The sequence below is a fragment of the Schistocerca americana genome, chromosome 8, assembly GCF_021461395.2.
Source record: "Schistocerca americana isolate TAMUIC-IGC-003095 chromosome 8, iqSchAmer2.1, whole genome shotgun sequence".
Classification (NCBI taxonomy): domain Eukaryota; kingdom Metazoa; phylum Arthropoda; class Insecta; order Orthoptera; family Acrididae; genus Schistocerca; species Schistocerca americana.
In genome coordinates, this window is record NC_060126.1 from 28,822,762 (window position 1) to 28,845,466 (window position 22,705).

The window sequence follows — 22,705 nt, forward strand, 5'->3', positions numbered from 1 at the left end:
GTTGACACTGTTATACCACTACCAGTGCAAGTAAACAACAGGTGGCTCGCAGAGTGCTCATCAGAGCCCCGGGCACGTCCACTCCGCAACAGGGCTCAGGATCGACTCGCTCTACACCAGATGAAGTAATGTATAATTTTGTCTTATTGCATCCTGGCAAAACAGTAGGGATTTCCAGCCTGGCAGTGAGAGACCCCTACATAACTTTCACATATTACGTCTTGCATTAATCAGTTGATGATGTTTCTTCTTGCGCAGGGTAATCTGTATGAAGTTTTTCATTGGAGAGAAAGCTTACCAATAGAGTTGATTATAGAAGTTTTTGTGGCTGCCAGCTATGCGCGTATCCCTTGTAATCTAGGTTCATTTTCATTATTCTTTATTTTCGTTGCCATCAGCTAGTCTTACCACAGTAATTCTTGCGTGGGTGTCAACTTGCTTTTTCCATTAACATAATATGTACTACGATCACGTCACTTCCATTGTGTAGTGTTGAACCCCTCCTACAACTATTTGCGCTTATCGACTTCGAAACTATATCACTAGGTGGACTTCGATCTCTCGAGTACTGAAGTCGGCAGTCTTCTTATTTTACAACGAATTTTGTTAAATTCGATGTACTTTGCACGCGGGAGATGGTATCCTCTGCATTAGCATTTAACACCACATAACTGAACTGCATGATAATAGCCACTGAGAATAGCAGTTACAAGTGCATGGGTGGCCTTTTCTCTCTCTGTATAACTACTGGATAACTAACTAACTTTCAACGATCGTGGTCAAATAGCTCTTTTCTTTCTTCTGGCGTGATTGATTGTTTTATCTCCTGTCCCACAGAGAGGCGCTGTTGCTGGATCTTTCACTTGACCTTGATGCATTGTCGGCGTGTTTATGGACACACAGTTATACAGGATAGTATCATTAACGCTGGGAGTACTGTCTTATGTGTTGAGAGAAGCTTTATGTAATAACTGATTGTTTCTATGCGAATCTGTCTGACAACAGAATTCTTCCCCAAAAGACAAAGCACATGCAAGAAGTGTGTGAAGAATGTTTTGGTTCAAATGGTTCAAATGGCTCTGAGCACTATGGGACTTAACTTCTAAGGTCATCAGTCCCCTAGAACTTAGAACTACTTAAACCTAACTAACCTAAGGACATCACACACATCCATGCCCGAGGCAGGATTCGAACCTGCGACCGTAGCGGTCGCGCGGTTCCGGGCTGTAGCGCCTAGAACCGCTCGGCTACCCCGGCCGGCAGGAATGTTTTGAAAAAATTGATAACAAAATATCAGTTGTATTATTGAACACCGCATGGTCATGTCGAATCAGCTGCATTTCCCTTGCGTTTTCTTTTTTGTTCTGTAAAGATCAGCTACCAGGGCTTAAACGTTCTCATTCATTTAAGATTCAGTACGATCCTTGCACGTGCGGTAAGCGTATTTCCCACAAAAAGAAAGCAAGACAACAAACAGGTTTTCTTTTACTAAAATAAATTTATAGGGTGGCTTAAGCAATCTAGATGAAACCAAAATTCACCCAAGTTCGTAGTCACACACCTTATTTTTGTATACCTAACGTGAAAACGAATCCCTAATCAGATATTAAAGAATAATAAAACATAAGAATCATGTCTTGCAATCATAGGTGTTCAAGGTTAAGTATCAGTTAATGCATACATTTCAATAGTTCTTCGACTATACGCAGTTTAACCTCTGTTATGTGGCAATTCTGCCACAGGTTGCCCCAACCGAAACTGGAAACTGAAGTATTTTTAGCAAGTCGTAAACGCATTGCCAGTTCCAGCATGGTTGTATGGAAAACTGTGGCTAACAAACACACGTAATTCATAAATTCGTGAGCGATAGAGTTACGAGGCCAGCAGTAACGTGCTGTAAGATGGGAACATGATCAGGTTTCTGGCTGTTGTGACTTCCTTACATCGGCGTGCGGCTTAGGCTCGGCTGCTTCCTCAGGCATGAACACGAGACAACATGTCTGATACTCCTTGGATCAACATTTAATGCCAGGTATGGGGGTAAGGTATCATATTAACCCTATTAGTCAGTGCGGAAGTTGATACAAATGCAAATACAATCATCTGAGTCAGCAGGTGACTTTGCTATCTGCGCCTGGTGAGTTCAATGCCTTCGAAAAACAGGGAACACACATGTTATGCGCCTGTTGGTATCTACTACTTCAATTTCCTTTCAACTAGGAACAATGTCAGTAAACATATCGGTCCAGCAAACGCCGTGTTATAGCAAAGGATTATAACGTCGCTAGGCAATGAAACCCTCGTAACTCCATCTGACAATGAAATCCACGTAACTCCATTACCAAATGTAGAAAATTATGTCACATAGCCTGTTGAAACCTTCCTTCTTCGAGTTGTACAATGTCGCCATCTAGCGGCAATAATGAAAACCTCACATCTCCAGCGATATGTAGTTTGTGCTGCAAACCTCGCATCTCCGGTAATCGCCATTGTTAGTTTACAAGGCGAATACATGCTCCAAGATTAAAACGTTTTTTGATGTGATAGTAACCTTTTTGACTGGCAGACTCAACACTGCTTTATTGCTAAAGGTGCATGTTAGTATTTCTAGGTACTTATGTATTGAATTTTAATACACAGAATTAATCATGACCTCGTTAAATACAATGTTGATTTACGAGTTTTTCTACAAGGCCCTCCAAATCCTTGAACGCCATGCGCTCCGCCTTGCCTTCCGTATCTGCCTTCCTTCCCCCACACGGCTCCTGTATGAACTGATCCCCTTCCCCCACCTCCTCCTGTTCCTCCAACATCTCCGCATCCTTTACACTGTTCGCAGGCTTGATCCCCCCCACCCTCTGGTTTCTCCTTCCTCTCCACCCCCCGCCCGTTGCCATGCCTCTATCGCTGTATCCCTCCTTCTCTCCACCTCCACACCCTCCATCTCCTTCATCAGGGCAGTTTCCAACACCTCCCCCTCCCGGATGACGAACTTCGCCGTGACATCTACCCTTCCTTCCAACTGTAACCTGGCCTTGTTCCCCCCCCCCCCTCCCCAGGGCCCCCTTTTTCCTCTTCCCTCCTTCTCCCAGAGCAGATTTTCCTCTTTCCCCCCCCCCTCCCCTGAGACCCTGCACCCGATACTTGCCTCTTTCCTTCCCACATCCCTCCCTACCTGGCCCTCCTCAGCGCGCCCCCCGCTTTTCACCCCCATCTCTTCCCCTCCCTCCCTTCTTCCGGTCTCCCTCATCTCCTTGCGCCTGCCAGATCCTCTGTTTTGATCATCGTCAGTGTGCCACATCAGTGTTGTGTTTAGTGCCGTTTCTCCTGTGCGTCAAGAGGTGTGATTTTAATTGTGTACTGCCTTGAGGTTCGCCGTCAGTGTTTGTTATGTGCTATGCCATCCGTCGATACCTTATGCTCCAGTCATACTGTGCCTTGTGTTCTTTTAATCGTCGCAGTGTGTGGATTTTTGTGTGTGCTACTTTTAAACAGTTTTTTATCTCCATTTTACAGTCACCCCGTTTTTGTCTATTGCCTTCAATGATGTTCCCCCTTTGTTGTATCTATGTTCACCTTATTCTCTCCTTTGCTGTTTTTAAATGTCTTCTATTGTTTTGTTCTATGTCTTTCGGCTGAAGAGCAGCGCATATGCTGCTGCCAGCCCGTCCCGGTGGGGAATTGAAATACAATATAGAAAAAAAAAAAAACAAGTTTTTCATCGCGCATAAAGCAGACTGCACTCGGTACATACGAGGTTTTAATTTTAGAACTTAACAGAATCCTATACATTCTACAGTAACTACTTTATTTTCAGCTATGGATAAAAAGAGTAAATTCACTCTTCACCTTGTGAAACAAGCCGACAAAGAGTCATATCGTATAAAATCACCAGAAGAAGATTCTAGTCAGGTTCCTCCTTGTCCTGCACCAACAGAAAGAGTAGACCTACAAAATAAAGGTAAACCGTAGTTTACATTGTTGTAACTTCAAGTAAGATCCTTGTTTTAAAGTTGAGGTGATTAAATTATTTAAATATTATTGACGACATTATTGTTTACGCTATAGATAATGCGGAAAAAGAAGCCAATACAGAGGCGAATTCTACTTCTGAGTTTGAAAGTCTTTTCGAACACAGCAGTGAGGATGACATCTCAAGTGGCAGTAGTGATGTGTATGATCCAGATAAAAACAAAAATGACCACAGCAGTAACAACAGCACGGAAGACGACGATGACGAAGTTGATGTGGGAGTAAAAAGTACTAAGCAGCGCCGTAAAAGGAAAAGCAGTCAATCACTTCAAAGTTTGCAGAAAGAAAAACGCATGAAGGAACAGTATTATTTAGGAATGGAAAAAGATGAGTTTGGCAGAAAGAGACCAACAGTGAGCAGAAGTAGGGGGGAAAAGAAACCAAGATGTACTTGTAAGGATTCTTCCTTAAATCGGAACAGGAATTGCAAGGATATTACAGAAGAGCAGAGACAGCTAATATTTAATCATTTGTGGCAGGATATGTATTGGGGCGAAAGAAAATTTTTTGTTAGAAGCCATGTCTACTAAGTTCCAGTTAAAAGACGCAGAAATCATTCAAAATCTAATAAATCTTACCGTTGTAACACGCTATATCACAATTTTGTAATAGAAGGACAGAGAAAAACTGTCTGCAAGACTATGTTTCGGAATACTTTGTGTTCAGACGAATGGAGTGTCAGAACAAGGGCATCTAGTGCATCAGGAAGAACGCTTGCAGAAGGGCCTCAAATGGAGGAGAGACCAACGAAAGTTTCAGGTGGACGACAATCTGCATCAGATTTTTTTGCAGAGTTGCCGAAACTGGAATCGCATTACTGCAGTCGTTCTTCCACAAAACTCTACTTCGAACCTAACTGGCAGAGTAAATCAGAACTACATAGGGAATATATAGAATTTTGCAAGAAAAGAGGACAAATCCCAGCTGCTTACAAAAAGTTCTGAGAGGTGTTCGATGAAAATAATCTTAACTTATTTTCGCCCAAAAAGGACCAGTGCGATCTTTGTTGTTCTCACCAGACAGGCAATCTCTCAGACAATGAATACTCTTTGCATATGGCCCAAAAAACTGAGGCAACAGAAGCGAAAAATAGTGATAAATTTGAACCAGCTAGAGTGTTTACCATGGACCTTGAAGCACTTATGCTTTCTCCCAGACTAAAAGCATCTGCACTGTACTATAAAAGCAAACTAAAGGTCCACAACTTTACCACCTATGGTTTAAAAAGTAATGATGGTTATTGTTACCTTTGGCACGAGAGCGAAGGTGGACTAACAGCTTCGGAATTTGCCAGTAAATCGTGCATTTTATAGAAACGTACGTCCAAAATGATTCAGAAGCTATTTTCTATAGCGACGGATGCACGTACCAGAATCGAAACTCAGTCATGAGTAAAGCACTGGCTCATCTCACCAATCATTACAATAGTGCAAAAATTTCTGGAGGAGGGTCACACTCAAATGGAGTGTGAGTCTATGCATTCCACCATAGAGGAAGTTAAAAAAATGGTTCAAATGGCTCTGAGCAGTATGGGACTTAACATCTGTGGTCATCAGTCCCCTAGAACTTGGAACTACTTAAACCTAACTAACCTAAGGACATCACACACATCCATGCCCGAGGCAGGATTCGAACCTGCGACCGTAGCGGTCACGCGGTTCCAAACTGAAGCGCCTAGAACCGCAAGGCCACACCGGCCGGCAGGAAGTTAAAAAACGGACACATTTATACTCCTGCTGGCTATGCGGAAGTTTGTACTACTGCAAGACAAAGTCCTAGACCTTATGCTGTCAATTATTTGGACGACACGTTTTTGAAGTCCTATGATAAACTCTCTTTGTATTCGTCTATTCGGCCAGGATTCAAAATTGTGAATCCAACAGTGACTGATATCCGGTGTCTCAAGTGTGATCCCTCCGAAAAAATGGAATATAAACTGAAATTCAGCGATACATGGGAACCACTTCCAAGAACGATGACAAACATACCCAGTTCATTTACAGTACCCCCTCTCTACAGTTCACCACTAAATATCAGTGCAGAAAAGTTAACGCATTTGCAACACCTAAAGCTGGTCCTTCCTAAGGACGTGCATTCATTTTCTGACACAATGCCTCACATTTGTAATGAGAGAACACGTCCGTGCCTAAAACAATGCAGCCGAAAATAAACTTGTTTGCAGCCACCTATGACTGTGATTGTGATAGGAGCATCAATAGTAACAATAATAAATGCTAATAAACTGCACAAATGTTTACAGTAATAAAAGTTTAATTAAAGCTAACAACATTGTTTCTATGTTTTTAAACCACTGTAATTTATTAACATCCCGATTCCAATATTTTGATCATTTCACTTTATATATGCAGCAATGTATCCTTACAGATGTTTCATAATACACAAATAATGCAAAGTTTAAGCAAGTATTTTTTAAAACAAATTAAACATTCATTCATTTCAATTCTTAACCGTGCACTCGTTACATGCCTCTTATCTCCATCACTACCAAAAAAATAACTTTGAAAACCTGTAACTCCAAAAACTGGCAGACAATTTGAAGTGCATTATAAAGTCTTATGTACCAATGACCGGATCCATATTGTGTAGCAGAAACCACTACATTCGACTAATCAAGTCCCCATGTGATTTCTATAATTAGTTTTTCGTTTCTGCTGTAAAATTTGACCAATTTAGGTTAAGAGGTTTTCATTACCTAGCGACGATAAGCAAATTTAGTGCCAATAGTTTTGCGTGCACAGTTTTGAAACTGAAATTAGAAAGAGAGAAAATGAATTTTATTCGTACGGTAAGTACACTACTGATATAATTTTGGTCTATCATTTAACACGCTGCAGCACTGCACTTGTTTTGGAAGTTGTGGATTGATGTATGACGCAAGGTGGTTAGCCGTAATATCGGGAAATAACGTAAAGCTTATTTAGAGTCAAAGGGGAAATATAAATAGTCCTCCCTGGATGATCACACAAGGTGAGGAATGCAATGCTCGTTCTTTCTCCGAATTTTTTGAACAACTTATCGTTCAGTTTGGACATTGTAAGAAAAAAAAACTTCGTCACAGTGAGACCAGCAGCTTACGAATGATATTTGTGGGTCACCTAGCCGGTGAAACCTGCACGACAGTAAGGAATCTTGCAATCTAAGTCAAAAGTGAGACTAGCAAATATTTACATGTTCTCAATGATTGTCATAACTCACATAAGATTAGCAGAGAGCAAATTTCTCTAAAAACTGAAATGAAATTGCAAAACAACGTTAACACTGTGAGGAGGTACCAAACCACGTGCGAACTCAAAGATAACGAGACAAAAGGAGGGCATTGTAACCGATTAAGCAATACAAAATGCGTAGCAAAGCAAGCAGCAAGCTGCTCAGAGTATGGATCACACTACCGCAGTTGCGACGCTTACATTTCTCGAAAATCAGCTAGCGAGAACCAGTGAGCACCAGACGGCGGCTGGCAAGCCAATCGCCTGCTGTCGAAGTTTTCAGTCCTCAACAACAAATTTTAAAACAAGTAAAGTAACTGTCCATGGAGGGGACGACTCAGTACTGTCGTGAATGTAATGAATGGGAATACTGCTTATTTTACAAAAACATCATGGGAACGTCACAAAATTTTCCCACTCTTGGCGTGGGGCAGTGTATCCTCGATTGGTCGGCTCTTTGTGCTAAGCTTGGCGGCGGCGGCGCTGACTCGTTCGAATGGATACACCGAGGTTTCGGAGCCAAAGCAGGCCGCGCCACAGCGTCCTGTCCTTTGAGGTTCATACAGGGAGTGCAGAAATGTAACGTTGAGTGATAGTGTGGTGGCAGCACAGTGTTCTCTGCCAGAGTGAGGGAGGCGCCGGTCCTGGCAGCAAAGGACCGGAGCAGGACACTTCTACGAAAACTGACCAACTCCCTTGGGACCTTCGCCTGTTCTGACGGTCCTCCTAGGTACACATGTCCAGTACTCATAATAAAATAGCTTTAAAATAGAGGCAAAAAGTGAAACAATATGACAGTCATGTCACAGCATAAATAACAATCTCTCACAGTACTAACAAGCATTCATTTGCAATTCATACAAACTGTATTACTTATCACGAACAAAAATAACACTTTAATTAATATAAATTCATGCTGTGCAGTTAGTAAAAGTCTGCTACGTGGCGTTAATGACCTTCAGAAATGTTGTTGGAAAGAATTTGTGAAGTGAAACAAAATAACTTTAATGCTACATAGAATTACCGTGTCAGCTTGTCGTGCATTTCAAAGTGGTGATCAATACTGCTTTATAATGATAAATTTAAAAAATAATTTATAAAAAAAGCAAGTTTCATTGAAATTACTATTTCAGTAATTAAATTCAAATAAAGTCAGAAGAAGTCATTTAGAAACTGCAGTTTACAAAATCTATTGTTTAACTTAGCCGAACGGGCGTGTTGTTGTTGTGGACGTCATTAGTTTAGTAGGAGACGGGGATCTTTCTCTGTTTCTCTCTCGGCGTATCCATGTCGGTCTGACGTTAAACAATTCATAACGATGAAGCTGGTCCTCTGCCTTCGCAATATGTAGCCACTATCCATACATCAGGGCACGTGCTTTCCTCCAAAACTGTACGTAACTGCATTTAAAGCACGCAACCTCGCTCACTGCCAGCCACAGACTGGAACTGCGTGACCCTTTTAACCACAGATCTCGTCTGTGGCCTAACTACATCTACATTTATACTCCGCAAGCCACCCAACAGTGTGTGGCGGAGGGCACTTTACGTGCCACTGTCATTACCTCTCTTTCATGTCCCAGTCGCGTATGGTTCGCGGGAAGAACGACTACCGGAAAGCCTCCGTGCGCGCTCGAATCTCTCTAATTTTACATTCGTGATCTCCTCGGGAGGTATAAGTAGGGGGAAGCAATATATTCGATACCTCATCCAGAAACGCACCCTCTCGAAACCTGGACAGCAAGCCACACCGCGATGCAGAGCGCCTCTCTTACAGAGTCTGCCAGTTGAGTTTGCCATACTTCTCCGTAACGCTATCACTCTTACCAAATAACCCTGTGACGAAATGAGCCGCTCTTCTTTTGATCTTCTCTATTTCCTCTGTCAACCCGACCTGGTACGGATCCCGCACTGATGAGCAATACTCAAGTATAGGTCGAACGAGTGTTTTGTAAGCCACCTCCTTTGTTGATGGACTACATTTTCAAAGGACTCTCCCAATGAATCTCAACCTGGCACCCGCCTTACCAACAATTAATTTTATATGATCATTCCACTTAAAATCGCTCCGTTCGCATACTCCCAGATATTTTACAGAAGTAACTGCTACCAGTGTTTGTTCCGCTATCATATAATCATACAATAAAGGATCCTTCTTTCCGTGTATTCGCAATACATTACGTTTGTCTATGTTAAGGGTCAGTTGCCACTCCCTGCCCCAAGTGCGGAATCATCCGCGAAAAGCCGCATGGAACTTCCGACACTATCTACTAGTTCATTAACATATATTGTGAAAAGCAATGGTCCCATAACACTCCCCTGTGGCACGCCACAGGCTACTTTAACGTCTGTAGACGTCTCTCCATTGAGAACAACATGCTGTGTTCTGAAACTTCCTGGCAGATTAAAACTGTGTGCCCGACCGAGACTCGAACTTGGGACCTTTGCCTGTCGCGGGCAAGTGCTCTACCAGCTGAGCTACCGAAGCACGACTCACGCCCGGTACTCACAGCTTTACTTCTGCCAGTACCCCATCTCCTACCTTCCAAACTTTACAGAAGCTCTCCAACGAACCTTTGCGGGAGAGCTTCTGTAAAGTTTGGAAGGTAGGAGACGAGGTACTGGCAGAAGTAAAGCTGTGAGTACCGGGCGTGAGTCGTGCTTCGGTAGCTCAGTTGATAGAGCACTTGCCCGCGACAGGCAAAGGTCCCGAGTTCGAGTCTCGGTCGGGCACACAGTTTTAATCTGCCAGGAAGTTTCATATCAGCGCACACTCCGCTGCAGAGTGAAAATCTCATTATGCTGTGTTCTGTTTGCTAAAAACTCTTCAATCCAGCCACACAGCTGGTCTGATATTCCGTAAGCTCTTACTTTGTTTATCAGGCGACAGTGCGGAACTGTATCGAACGCCTCCCGGAAGTCAAGGAAAATGGCATTTACCTGGGAGCCTGTATCTAATATTTCCTGGATCTCATGAACAAATAAAGCGAGTTGGGTCTCACACGATCACTGTTTCCGGAATCCATGTTGTTTCCTACAGAGTAGATTCTGGGTTTCCATAAATGACATGATACGCGAGCAAAAAGCATGTTCTAAAATTCTACAACAGGCCGATGTCAGAGATATAGGCCTATTGTTTTGTGCATTTGCTAGACGACCCTTCTTGAAAACTGGAACTACCTGTGCTCTCTCCCAATCATTTGGAACCTTCCGTTCCTCTGGAGACTGGCGGTACACTTCTGTTAGGAGGGTGACAAGTTATTTCGCGTACTCTGTGTAGAATCGAATTGGTATCCCGTCAGGTCCAGTGGACTTTCCTCTGTTGAGTGATTTCAGTTGCTTTTCTATTCCTTGGACGCTTATTTCGATGACAGCCATTTTTTCGTTCGTGCGAGGATTTAGAGAAGGAACTGCAATGCGGTCTTCCTCTCTGTGTGGGGATGAAGCAGAACATCCTTGCCCATTTTGTCGATGGTTTCACGTGTTCGTTGAGCAGTATGACTTGCGTAGTATTCCTGGAGAATTATACCTCTCCCCTGAGATCCAAGACGTCTCTCTCTCATGGCTGGCTTCACCTTGTTTAAAAGCAAATCCGAGTAGTATTGGCTGTTCATTGCACGCTCCTCTTCGAGATAATCACAAAAAATTGGACCTTCAGCACCCCAAAACGCCGTCAACATGACTTTTTCTGCTGATGCTTGGGTTTTGAACACTTTCTTGACAGGTGAGTTAGTGCGCTTCCAGTTATGCTTTGTCTTTTCATTCTGGCTCATAATAGTGAACCCAAGTTTCATCACAAGTTAAAATTTATTTGAGGAAGTGCTCATCTTCTCTTTCACAACATTCCTTTAGCTCTGTGCACACTACCAGCCTTGTTTCCTTGTGTAGCCCTGTCAACTGCTTTGGGACCCATCTTGCAAAAGTTTCGCGGTACTTCAGCTTATTACAGATAATGTTATGAACTGTAGCACTACTAACTTGAACCTTATGAACTATCATTTCCACGGTCACACGGCGGTCGGCACGAATAATATCATGAATTCGACTTTCAAGTGAGGGAATTGAAACTGCAGCTGGTCGGCCAAAACAGTGTTCGTCAGTCACTGAGTCGCGGCAATTTTTGAATGCTCTACTCATTTGTAAAAATTTGCACAATTCCAACAACCTTCACCATAAACTTTAGAAAATTGTTAAGGCTTTCGTGGCCACTTGTTGACAAACTGCCTATTGGCTTCTGTCTCGGGTTCTTCGGCCGACGTTCATCTAATGATTTTTCTGACGTTTCGCCAGCACAAGTGGCTGGCATTGTTAAAGCTTCACCTTCCATTGCCGGTGGTGAACTGGAGGCGAGCTCGCGGCCGCAGACTATATGTACCTGGCGCGCCAACGTCCGAGGGTTTCTCCGCGGTCATTTCCGGTGCGGTTCTCCTCTTGCTACCTGCGACGGTCGTTCGCTGCAGTGCGGGCAGCCAGGATCCGTTTACCTTAAGGCTTTCCTCTTTCTTGTTGAAACTGTTCGCGTGTTTTTGGATTTCTACAGCTTCTCTGAACAAGCGCGCGTGATAGTGCTTCTCTACAGCCAGAACTTCCGTGTCGGCGAATTTTATTACGTGGTCGGTCTCACTGAGTGCGTGTTCTGCCACGGCCGATTTCTCCACCTGCCCCAACCTGCAATGTCGCTTATGCTCTTTGATCCTGGTGTATATTGCGCAAACACGACGTAAAGACGATTTTCAAACCGACAAGGAAGATCAAAGAGTGTCTTAGATTGGCGAAGGAGAAAAGAGACCCACTTGAATGTCGGGAATATACCGTATACCATGCACATGCGGAAAAGTTTATGTCGGAATGACTGGACGATCAATTAACACCAGGATCAAAGAGCATAAGCGACATTGCAGGTTGGGGCAGGTGGAGAAATCGGCCGTGGCAGAGCACGCACTGAATGAGACCGACAACGTAATAAAATTCGCCGACACGGAAGTTCTGGCTGTAGAGAAGCACTATCACGCGCGCTTGTTCAGAGAAGCTGTAGAAATCCAAAAACACGCGAACAGTTTCAACAAGAAAGAGGAAAGCCTTAAGGTAAACGGATCCTGGCTGCCCGCACTGCAGCGAACGACCGTCGCAGGTAGCAAGAGGAGAACCGCACCAGAAATGACCGCGGAGAAGCCCTCGGACGTTGGCGCGCCAGGTACATATAGTCTGCGGCCGCGAGCTCGCCTCGAGTTCACCACCGGCAATGGAGGGTGAAGCTTTGACAATACCAGCCACTCGTGCTGGCGGAACGTCAGAAAAATGATTAGATGAACGTCGGCCGAAGAACCCGAGACAGAAGCCAATAGGCAGTTTATAAACTTTAGACATTCTACAGTATATATTTACTGGTTTCTCGTCTTCAGCAAGTAAAAAACAAATAACTGAACGTTGTTCAACTAATGTGGACGTTTCAAGCGGAGTCGCCATCTTGAAATGTATTTTTCAGGTTATAAACAAAACAATGTTGATACATCAGCTGATCTGGGCTCATCTCGGTGATGCCAACTTAAAGACATAAAGACATAAAACTTGTACTAGTAACATTTTTGTCCCCAGACCAATTTGTCTCTTTAGTTTTTGAATGACCCTCGTATGTATGCACTGTCAAAGTGAAACCATTTACACAGCACTTATCCACACTAATAACAGGGGGGACTACTTGTTATGATTACAGAACATTGGCGTGTATATTAAGATATTTCAAACTCAGTTATTTAAAAACCGACAAATGAAAGAAAGAAAATTATGTTCTGTATTAATGTCTTGCATGTGTCTGTGTCTGGAATGTGTGTTATTATCATGAACTACTGTGTCATTACAACACGGATACAAAAGACGAAAGAGGGAAGTAATGACACCTTACAGTTTGTTAATTTGAATGCAGCTCCTTTATTTCTGCCCACTACACAAAATTTTGGAAGAGCACAGGTCAGCTACTACCTTGCCCTTCGACACTATAGTGAGCCGTGCGTGGCTCGTGTTCCCGCCATCATGTATTTTACACCCTGTTTTTAACGCACTTCCACCACACTACGTTAATTATATTATTACTGTCACTGAGTTGCTGCTTTGCCTGACCGTGACTGGCGCTAGCAGCGCATATGGACATATCCCCTCTCGTAGTATCTTTGCTCGGCTGCTATTACTTTCCGGTCGTTGTCAGTTGTAATGGAGTTCACTTCGCGAGTTCGGGTTGCGAGTTCGGGTCTGGCAGTCAGTTGGAAAGCGTTTGGAGCGCAGCCTGGACCTGCCAGCCCTGGAGTTGCAATGCGGCACTGGTGCAGTCGGTTGGAGAAGCAGTGAGCTTTGCGGCGACGTGGCTCGCCCGACCATTGCCTCCACGCATCACTTGAGCCGGGCCACGGTCCTGGTGGATCGTCGCTCGGTCGCCCTACCGGACGACGTGTTTTCGCTTGCCGATCGTTCATGAGTCTGCTGTGTGTGTGTGTGTGTGTGTGTGTGTGTGTGTGTGTATGTGCGTGCATCGTCTCCCGATTTGTCTTCGTGAGTGCTTAGTTGCTGTTGTATCGTTCAGGTTGTCGTGCAAGTGTTTGTCAGTGTGTAGTTGGCGTTAGTTCCACTGAAGATTATTTTAAATTTTCTCGGCGTATTGGCTTGGAGAGGTCGGTCATCTCATCCAGTGACGTGTGACTGGGTCTCTTAGCAGTTCTGGGCCCCTTCAATTATCTTGTGGAACTCGGGTCGGTCCTTTCCTGGTGCAGGGATGTCGTTTAGCCAGTGGGCGTGTTTCCTCTGCATGATTGGGTCGGAGCCAGTATTTCCACCGTCGTGTGTCTGGAAGTGAGTGGGAGACGCACCAGCAGTGCAGTCGCGGACGGACCAGCAGGCAGTCGGTCGGTTGGTACGGACCAGGGAAGATATCTCCAAGCGGTGCAGTCGCTGGGACCGCTGCCGGTCCCTGTGCAGTGTCGGAGCGTGTCTGGAGCTGTCCGATCGCTACGAGCTTCGTGCTTCACCGACCCAGGACATAAGAGTTGAGTTTGGTTTTAAGTACCCAGGCCTCGTCCATTCATGTTCTACATCTACATCTACATGGATACTCTGCAAATCACATTTAAGTGCCTGCCAGCGGGTTCATCGAACCACCTTCACAATTCCCTATTATTCCAATCTCGTATAGTGCGCTGGAAGAGACGAAAACCTATATCTTTCCGTACGAGCTCCGATTTCCCTTATTTTATCTTGGTGATCGTTCCTCACTATGTAAGTCGGTGTCAACAAAATATTTTCACATTCAGAGGTTAAAAGTTGGTGATTGGAATTTCGTGAGAAGATTCCGGCGCAACGAAAAACGCCTTTCTTTTAATGATGTCCAACCCAAATCCTGTATCATTTCTGTGACACTCTCTCCCATATTTCGCGGTAATACAAAACGTGCTGCCTTTCTTTGAACTTTTTCGTTGTACTCAGTCAGTCCTATCTGGTAAGGATCCCACACCGCACAACATTATTCTAAAAGAGGACGGACAAGCGTAGTGTAGGCCAGTCTCCTTTGGGTGCACAGATCCTAAGAAATCAGTACCCAGAACAACCACCTCTGGCCGTAATAACGGCCTTGATACGCCTGGGCGAACAGAGATTGGATGGAGTGTACAGGTACAGCTGCCGACGCAGCTTCAACACGATATCACTGTTCATCAAGAGTAGTGACTGGCGTATTGTGACGAGCCAGTTGCTCGACCACCATTGACGGGACGTTTTCAATTGGTCAAAGATCCGGAGAATATGCTGGCCAGGGCAGCACTCGAACATTTTCCCTATCCAGAAAGGCCCGTATAGGACCCGTAACATGCGGTCGTACATTATCCTGCTGAAATGTAGGGTTTCGCAAGGATCGAATGAAGGGTAGACTCACAGGTCGTAACACACCTGAAACGTAACGTCCACTGTTCAGAGTGCCGTCAATGCAAACAAGAGATGACCGAGATGTGTAACCAATGGCGCCCAATACCATCACGCCGGGTGATACGCCAGTATGGCGATGACGAACACACGCTTCCAATGTGCGTTCACCGCGATGTCGCCAAACACGGATGCGACCATCATGACGCAGTAAACAGAATCCGGATTCATCCGAAAAAATGACGTTTTGCCATTCGTGCACCCAAGTTCGTCGTTGAGTACACCATCGCAGGCGCTCCTCTCTGTGTTGCAGCGTCAACGGTAACCGCAGCCATGGTCTCCGAGCTGATAGGCCATGCTGCTGCAAACGTCATCGAACTGTTCGTGCAGATGGTTGTTGTCTTGCAAACGTCTCCATCTGTTGACTCAGGGATCGAGACGTGGCTGCACGATCCGTTACAGCCTTGCGGATGAGATGCCTGTCATCTCGACTGCTAGTGATACGAGGCCGTTGGGATCCAGCACGGCGTTCCGTATTACCCTCCTGAACCCACCGATTGCTTATTCTGCTAACAGTCATTGGATCTCGAACAACGCGAGCAGCATTGTCGCGATACGATAAACCGAAATCGCGGTGGGCTACTATCCGACCTTTATCAAAGTCGGAAACGTGATGGTACGTGATCCTCCTCCTTACACGGGGCATCACAACAACGTTTCACCAGGCAACGCCGGTCAACTGCTGTTTGTGTATGAGAAATCGGTTTGAAACTTTCCTCACGTCAGCACGTTGTAGGAGTCGCCACCGGCGCCAACCTAGTGTGAATGCTTTGAAAAGCTAATCATTTGCATATCACAGCATCTTCTTCCTGTCGGTTAAATTTCGCGTCTGTAGCACGTCATCATCGTGATGTAGCAATTTTAATGGCCAGCAGTGTATTATAAACATCTTACATTGAAGTCCGCGCTAAATTTCGAGGCTTTGTAAAAGACCGTCAATCTTGGAGATTTTTCGTCTGCTTAAATTTGGCGTGTTTGTTTCGTTGTTTCTGCAGCAGTGTTCTGATAACTTTTGTGTACGAAGGGGGAATGGGCTTCGTCTTTTATCAAATTATTTGGTATAAATCTCTCAATTTCTATTTATTCTATTTCTTTGAATTTGAGCCAAATCTAGTGTACACTCACCAGCACATTGTTAATTTGGGAGTGAGGATTGTCTCTCAGGAAGGCGTCAAGAAAATTTTTATCGTGTTTATCTTTTATTTTTGGATAATTTGCGGATTAGAATAGTCACATTCGCTATGACAACCCTATGTTCACTATTTCCTGTATCCGTTTTGATGCTCGTTATTATCTTCGGGTTATTTGTTGCTAAGAAGTCAAGTGTGTTGTCACAACCGTTTACTATTCGCGTGGGCTGAGGAACTAACTACTCGAAATAATTTTCAGAGAACGCGTTTCGCACAATTTTGGATGATGTTATATGCGTACTTTCGAATTTAAATATGTATCGAGCGTAAATTAAAGTCACCATCAACTATAGCTGTGTGAATCGGGTACGTGTTGGAAATTAAACTCAAGTTTTCTTTGAACAATTCAGCAATTGTTTCATCTGAGTCCGGACGTTGGTAAATGGATCCAATTATTATTTTATTCCAGTTGCCAAAAATAACCTCTGCCCACACCAATTCACAGGAACTAACTACTGGAATTTCGATACAAGATAAACAACTTCTAACAGCAACAAACACACCATCGCCAACTGTTTTTTCCTAACCTTTCTGAACACATTTAAGTGATTCGCAAAAATTTAGGCTGAACTTATCTCCGTCTTTAGCCAGATTTTTGCGCCGATAATGATGTGAGCATCAGTGCTTTCTGTTAGCGCTTGGAGCTCTGGTACCTTTGCAATACAGCTACGATAATTTACAACTACTATACCTATGGTTCCTGGATCTACGCTCCTCCTGTGTTCGACCTGCACTCTTTGAGATTGAAGCCCTATTTGTGTTTCCCGAGACCCTCTAACCTAAAAGTCCTCCCAGTCAACGCCACGAAGCTGCTTTTACCCGCGTAGCCGCCTCCTACGTGTCATGTCCTCTTGAGCTGTTCAGAGGGACTCGAAACCCAACCATGCAAGTTGAGGAATTACACGACCGTCTGAGCGTCTGATTGAGATCATCCACTAGGCTCTGTACCAGAGGTCTGCAATCAGCCCTGTCGACTCTGCTGCAAATGGTGACCGCTGCTTTCATCTCGCAAGCAACACTGGCAACCTTTACCAGTTCAAATGGCTCTGAGCACCATGCGACTTAACTTCTGAGCTCATCAGTCGCCTAGAACTAATTAAACCTAACTAACCTAAGGACATCACACACATCCATGCCCGAGGCAGGATTCGAACCTGTGACCGTAGCGGTCGCTCCTTTAACAATTAAGTTATCCACTCGAAACCAGAGAGAATTGCTTCCAATCTAAATTGACAAATATCGTTTGTACTGAAAGAACCATTACCTGCTGCTGGCTGCGCCCTGTGCTCTTCATGGTATCTGGAAATTCCCGTTCCACGTCTGGAATAAGTCCACTCGTTACGCACGCGGAAAGCACATTGGCTTTCTTCCTCTCCTTGGCAGCAATGTCCCTAAGGGGCCCCATAACGCGCCTAACATTGGAGCTCCCAACTACCAATAACCCCACCGTCTATGTTTGCCCAAATCTTGTGGGTTGTGAGGATTTCTTCTGAAACAGGTAAGGCAACTGCATCTGGCTGAGGGGCAAAGTCAGCCACAGACAGCACCCGGAACGTGTTTGTTAGACTAACTGGGGAGGCCTTATGTGCGGCCCCCTGGGAAGTCTTTTGCCGCCTGCCACGTCCTGAGGCGACCTCCCACACGACGACAGGTGAGGGGTCAACCTCAGTGCGAGCAGTAACCGGGCTGGCCACCGGTGCAGACCGATCGGCTGACTCAGACGTCCTGGATGTCCGTTCGATCCACGTGGCGGACCCACAACAGTGATGCCCATCGACTGCAGCTTCAGACTGGAGCTGAGATCGAAGTGTCACCAACTGGGCTCGCATCCGCACACAGCACTCTCAGCCCTAGCCTACCACATAACAGTGGGATCCATTGAACTGCATGCATGTGTGTATTAACTGTACAGTGCGCAATTATGAGTGGTCCTGTTAGGTTCATGTAGGGCAGCTTCCTGATGGCGTACATAGACAATGAATACTTCTATATGTCTTACGTTCTGGGTGCATCCGATAACCAAGCTGCAGCAGCTGCTCATGCGAAATCTGCATGGTACCCTTAAATGCTCCAGCCCAATAGGAATGTGTTTCGTCGCCTGGAGCAATGCTTTCGGAAAATTGGTAGTCTTCGTCCACAAGCAATGGACAGAAGTCGTACGAGGAGTAGCCACACTCCACAAACAGAGGACACGATTCTTTGTTCGACAGTCACCTTGGCGAAGTACCCATGATACTGCAAGGTAGTTTCAGATGTCTCAACGACAGGTTGTTGAAGTGTTACAAGACGAAGAACTACATCCATATCATTACGCGTTAACTCAACATCAGCGGCCAGAAGACCGCGTTCGACGAATACAGTTTCGTGAATGGCTTTTGCACCAAGTGGAAGGTAAGCAACATTTTACAAATAACGTGATATGGACTGACGAATCTAGCTTCGCTATTGAAGATATTTTCAATTTCCACAACAACCATTATTGGTTGACACACAGCCCACATGACACCCATGAATTTGGCTTTAAGACACGCTTTGGCATAAATCTGTAGACTGGAATCGTGAGAGGAGTGCTTTTGGGTCCTTACCTATTGCTGGGCAAGATGAATGCGCCCCTGTATCATACGTTTGTTTGCAATACTTTGCCTAAGGCATTAAAAAATTCCACTCGGTGTTCATCTGCAGCTACGGATTCATCACGACGGTGCACTGCCACACTTTGGTATGAGTGTGCATATTTAAATGAAGAGTTTACAGGGAAATGGATTAGTCATGGAGGTCCAATGTTTCAGCCATCACATGCCCCGGACCTCAGTCCACTACATTTTTATTTGTGAAAACCCTTAAAGGCCAACGGCCTTGCCACAGTGGTAACACCAGCTCTCATCAGTTAAGTGCTATCGGGCTGGGTTAGCGCTTGGATGGGTGACCAATCAGTCTGCCGAGTGGTTTTGGCAATCGGGGTGGACTCAGCCCTTGTGAAGCAAACTAAGGAGCTACTTGGTTGAGAAGTAGCGGCTCCGCTCTCGTAAACTGACATACAGCCGGTAGAGTGGCGTGCTGATCAGATGCCATCCAATATCAGCATGCAGTGACGCCTGTGAGCTGAGGATGACATAGCGGCAGGTTAATACCGTTGGGTCTTCATGGCCTGTTCGGGTGGAGTTTAGTTTAGTTTCAGGGACACTTAAGGGAACAAGTCTATAGTAACTCGACCCATGGATGTATATGACCTAACAGCTTGCATGGATGACGCTTCGGCAGTGGTGTGTTTCGTAGGCCCAGAGAAGTATTATCTATCGAGTGGCGAAGTGATTGCAGATGCGAGGTTGTTGCTTTGAATATCTTCTCTAAAGTGAAAGATGCTCGTACGTGTACATACCAGCTCTGTGAAGATAAGCCTGGAGATGAAGAATACAGAACGGAATTATTGTGCATAGCATAATGCACCGTCCTGTGTTAACTCGCTTGCTCAGACGATGTTATTGCATCCAGCATTACTTTCTACTGCCTTTATTTGTATAATGGACAAAACAAAGTGATCGTTTAGGTCTCTAAGAAAGTCATGTTACGTCTTAATGTTTAAACAGATTTAACGGTAACAGGAATAACAGGCTCTAACTTCCGGCGTATATACATATGCAGAGCGGCAGGTTAAGTGTTCTTTTTTTCGTTTTCTGTGCTTTCCTCGTACTATATTTACTAAATCTCATGCATTTTTTTCTGTTTAAGGTTTTAAATCTCGCGTTTTTGTAAGTGTAAATCCATTCACCCTTAGTGCAGTAGCAGCCAGCTACAAAGCTCATTAACGCATCAGCGCCCACAGATGACACAACAGGAGGGTATCAAGTAGCATCTCTAGGATTCTGTGTTCTTTTATGGACTACGTCTTCAGTTAGTCTTGCTAGGATGCTTTCAATGTGTGCATGCTTTTGTGTTAGCAGAACATCCAACACCGTGTTACGAGTGGAGGCCGAAATGCACGCGTTTTAGCTCACGCAGGCTGGCGTGAGGAGGGAAGAAGTATACTGACGTGTGGTCTGGAACATGACAAGGAATGAGAATTCAGAAAGCGGACGTAATTAGTTTATACTTAACTTTAATCCATTAATGATGAAAGTCGCTCTTGACGGTACATGATTCACCATATTATCTGTTCAGAATACATTCTTGAAGTAATTATAGTAACTGAATATGGCGCCTTGCTAGGTCGTAGCAAACGACGTAGCTGAAGGCTATGCTAAACTGTCGTCTCTGCAAATGAGAGCGTATGTAGACAGTGAACCATCGCTAGCAAAGTCGGCTGTACAACTGGGGCGAGTGCTAGGGAGTCTCTAGACTACACCTGCCGTGTGGCGGCTCTCGGTCTGCAATCACTGATGGTGGCGACACGTGGGTAGGACGAATAGTAACGGACCGCGGCCGATTTAAAGGCTACCACCTAGCAAGTGTGGTGTCTGGCGGTGGCGCCACACATTCTCTGTGCGGACGCAGGAGGAATTGGCAGCAGCTCGCGAACAGCTGAATGCGCTTTTGGTCAGTCACCTTCAGACTGCTGACTCAGAGTATAGCGGTGGCGGAGAATCTGGTGCGTCGCATGAGACACCTCAGGTTTCTCTTGTTTAGCTCACGCTCTCTGCTTCCGAGGCATCTCCGAGTGCATCTGATGCCATTTATCAGCTCTCACATCAGAGTGAGTGGCGGGTGGTAACGCTTTCGCGTCGCTCGAAGTGGAGGACCAATGTGGAGACTGGCCATCTGGCCTCGCCCTTTCACTGAGAGTTGACAGTGGCCGCTCCTTCATCAGGGTCCGAGCAGGCGCACGGGTGGAGTTGTTTACTAGTTATCAGGGGTTCCATCATTAGGTATTCTATGGAGCCCCTTAGGCTGATAGCGCTCAGGCTGGCAAGAAAGCCAATGTGTACTCGGTATGTCTGCCAGAGAGCCTCATCCGAGATGTGGTGGCGGCCTTGCCAGCAGCTACCGAGCGTGAAGGGTGCAGTCGTCTGAAAACTGTGGCTCACGTCGGCTCCAACGGCGCATGGGTTCTCAGGCGATCCTCTGTTCGTACAGGCGGCTGGTGGAGGTGGTGAAGACCGCTAGCCTTGTTCATGGGGTGCAAGAAGAGCTCGCAATTTGCAATGGTTTTCATAGTTGATCAGGACCCTTTGGTTTGGAGCCCAGTAGAGGGTCTCAACCAAAGCCTTCGCCGATCTTGTGACGGCCTTGGCTGCATATTTATAGGCCTGAGTTATCGTATGGGGATTCATAGGACTCCTCTTGATACGTCAGGCGTGCACTTCACAAAGGAAGTAGCTGCTCGAGTACTTTTGGAGTGCACATGAGGGCTTTTTAGCCTAAACAGTAGCTTCAGTGCTCTGATGAACACTCGCCAGTCGATACGCAGCAAGGGACGTCAGATGGCGTTCTGAGTAAAGCCACATCGGCTGTCAGAATTTTATCATTCAACTGTCAAAGCATTTGTAATGAAGTTGCAGAATTTACTGTTCTACATTAAAGTTCTCTCGCTCAAATTATTCTTGCGACTGAGAGCTGGCTGAAACACGGGGTGGAAAGCTCTGAGATATTTAGCAAATCGGAAGGACAGATTAGAGGGCATCGGAGGCTTCGCGTATAACAGGTATAAGTGAAACCAAGTTAATTGTTGGAGTTTTTACAGTCACCTGATTCTTCTGTGACAGTTCTAGAGTCATTCAAAGAAAGTCTACGGCCATTAGTGCGTAGATACCCAGACCACGCAATACTGGTTGGAGGCGACTTCAACCTACCGAGTATACACAGGGATTTCTACGGATTCATTGCGGTTTCACACACGGGGACTGTCATTTGACCATCGGACAGTCTCCAGTAAGGACGATGTAGTAATAAGCATCCGTGGTGCAGAGAAACAACTGAAAGATTTGAAAGAAGGTAAATCACCAAGTCCGGATGGAATCCCAGTTCGATTTTACAAAGAGTATTCTACAGCATTGGCCCTTTCCCTAACTTGCATTTAACGCGAATCGCTCTGCCAGAACAAAGCCCCAAGCGACTTGAAGAACTTGCCCTTTTCTCACGTGATGTACATCGAACTGTGGTTCAAGGGCAACAGCCATATTTTTAGATTTCCGGAAAGCATTTGACCGGTGTCCTACTGCAGGCTGTTAACAAAGATACGAGAATATGGAATAAGTTCACAGACAGGAAGATTCAAGACGACTTAGACAAAATATCTGGTCGTTGTAATGAATGGCAGCTTGCTCTAAATGTAGAAAACTGTAAGTTAATGCGGTTGAGT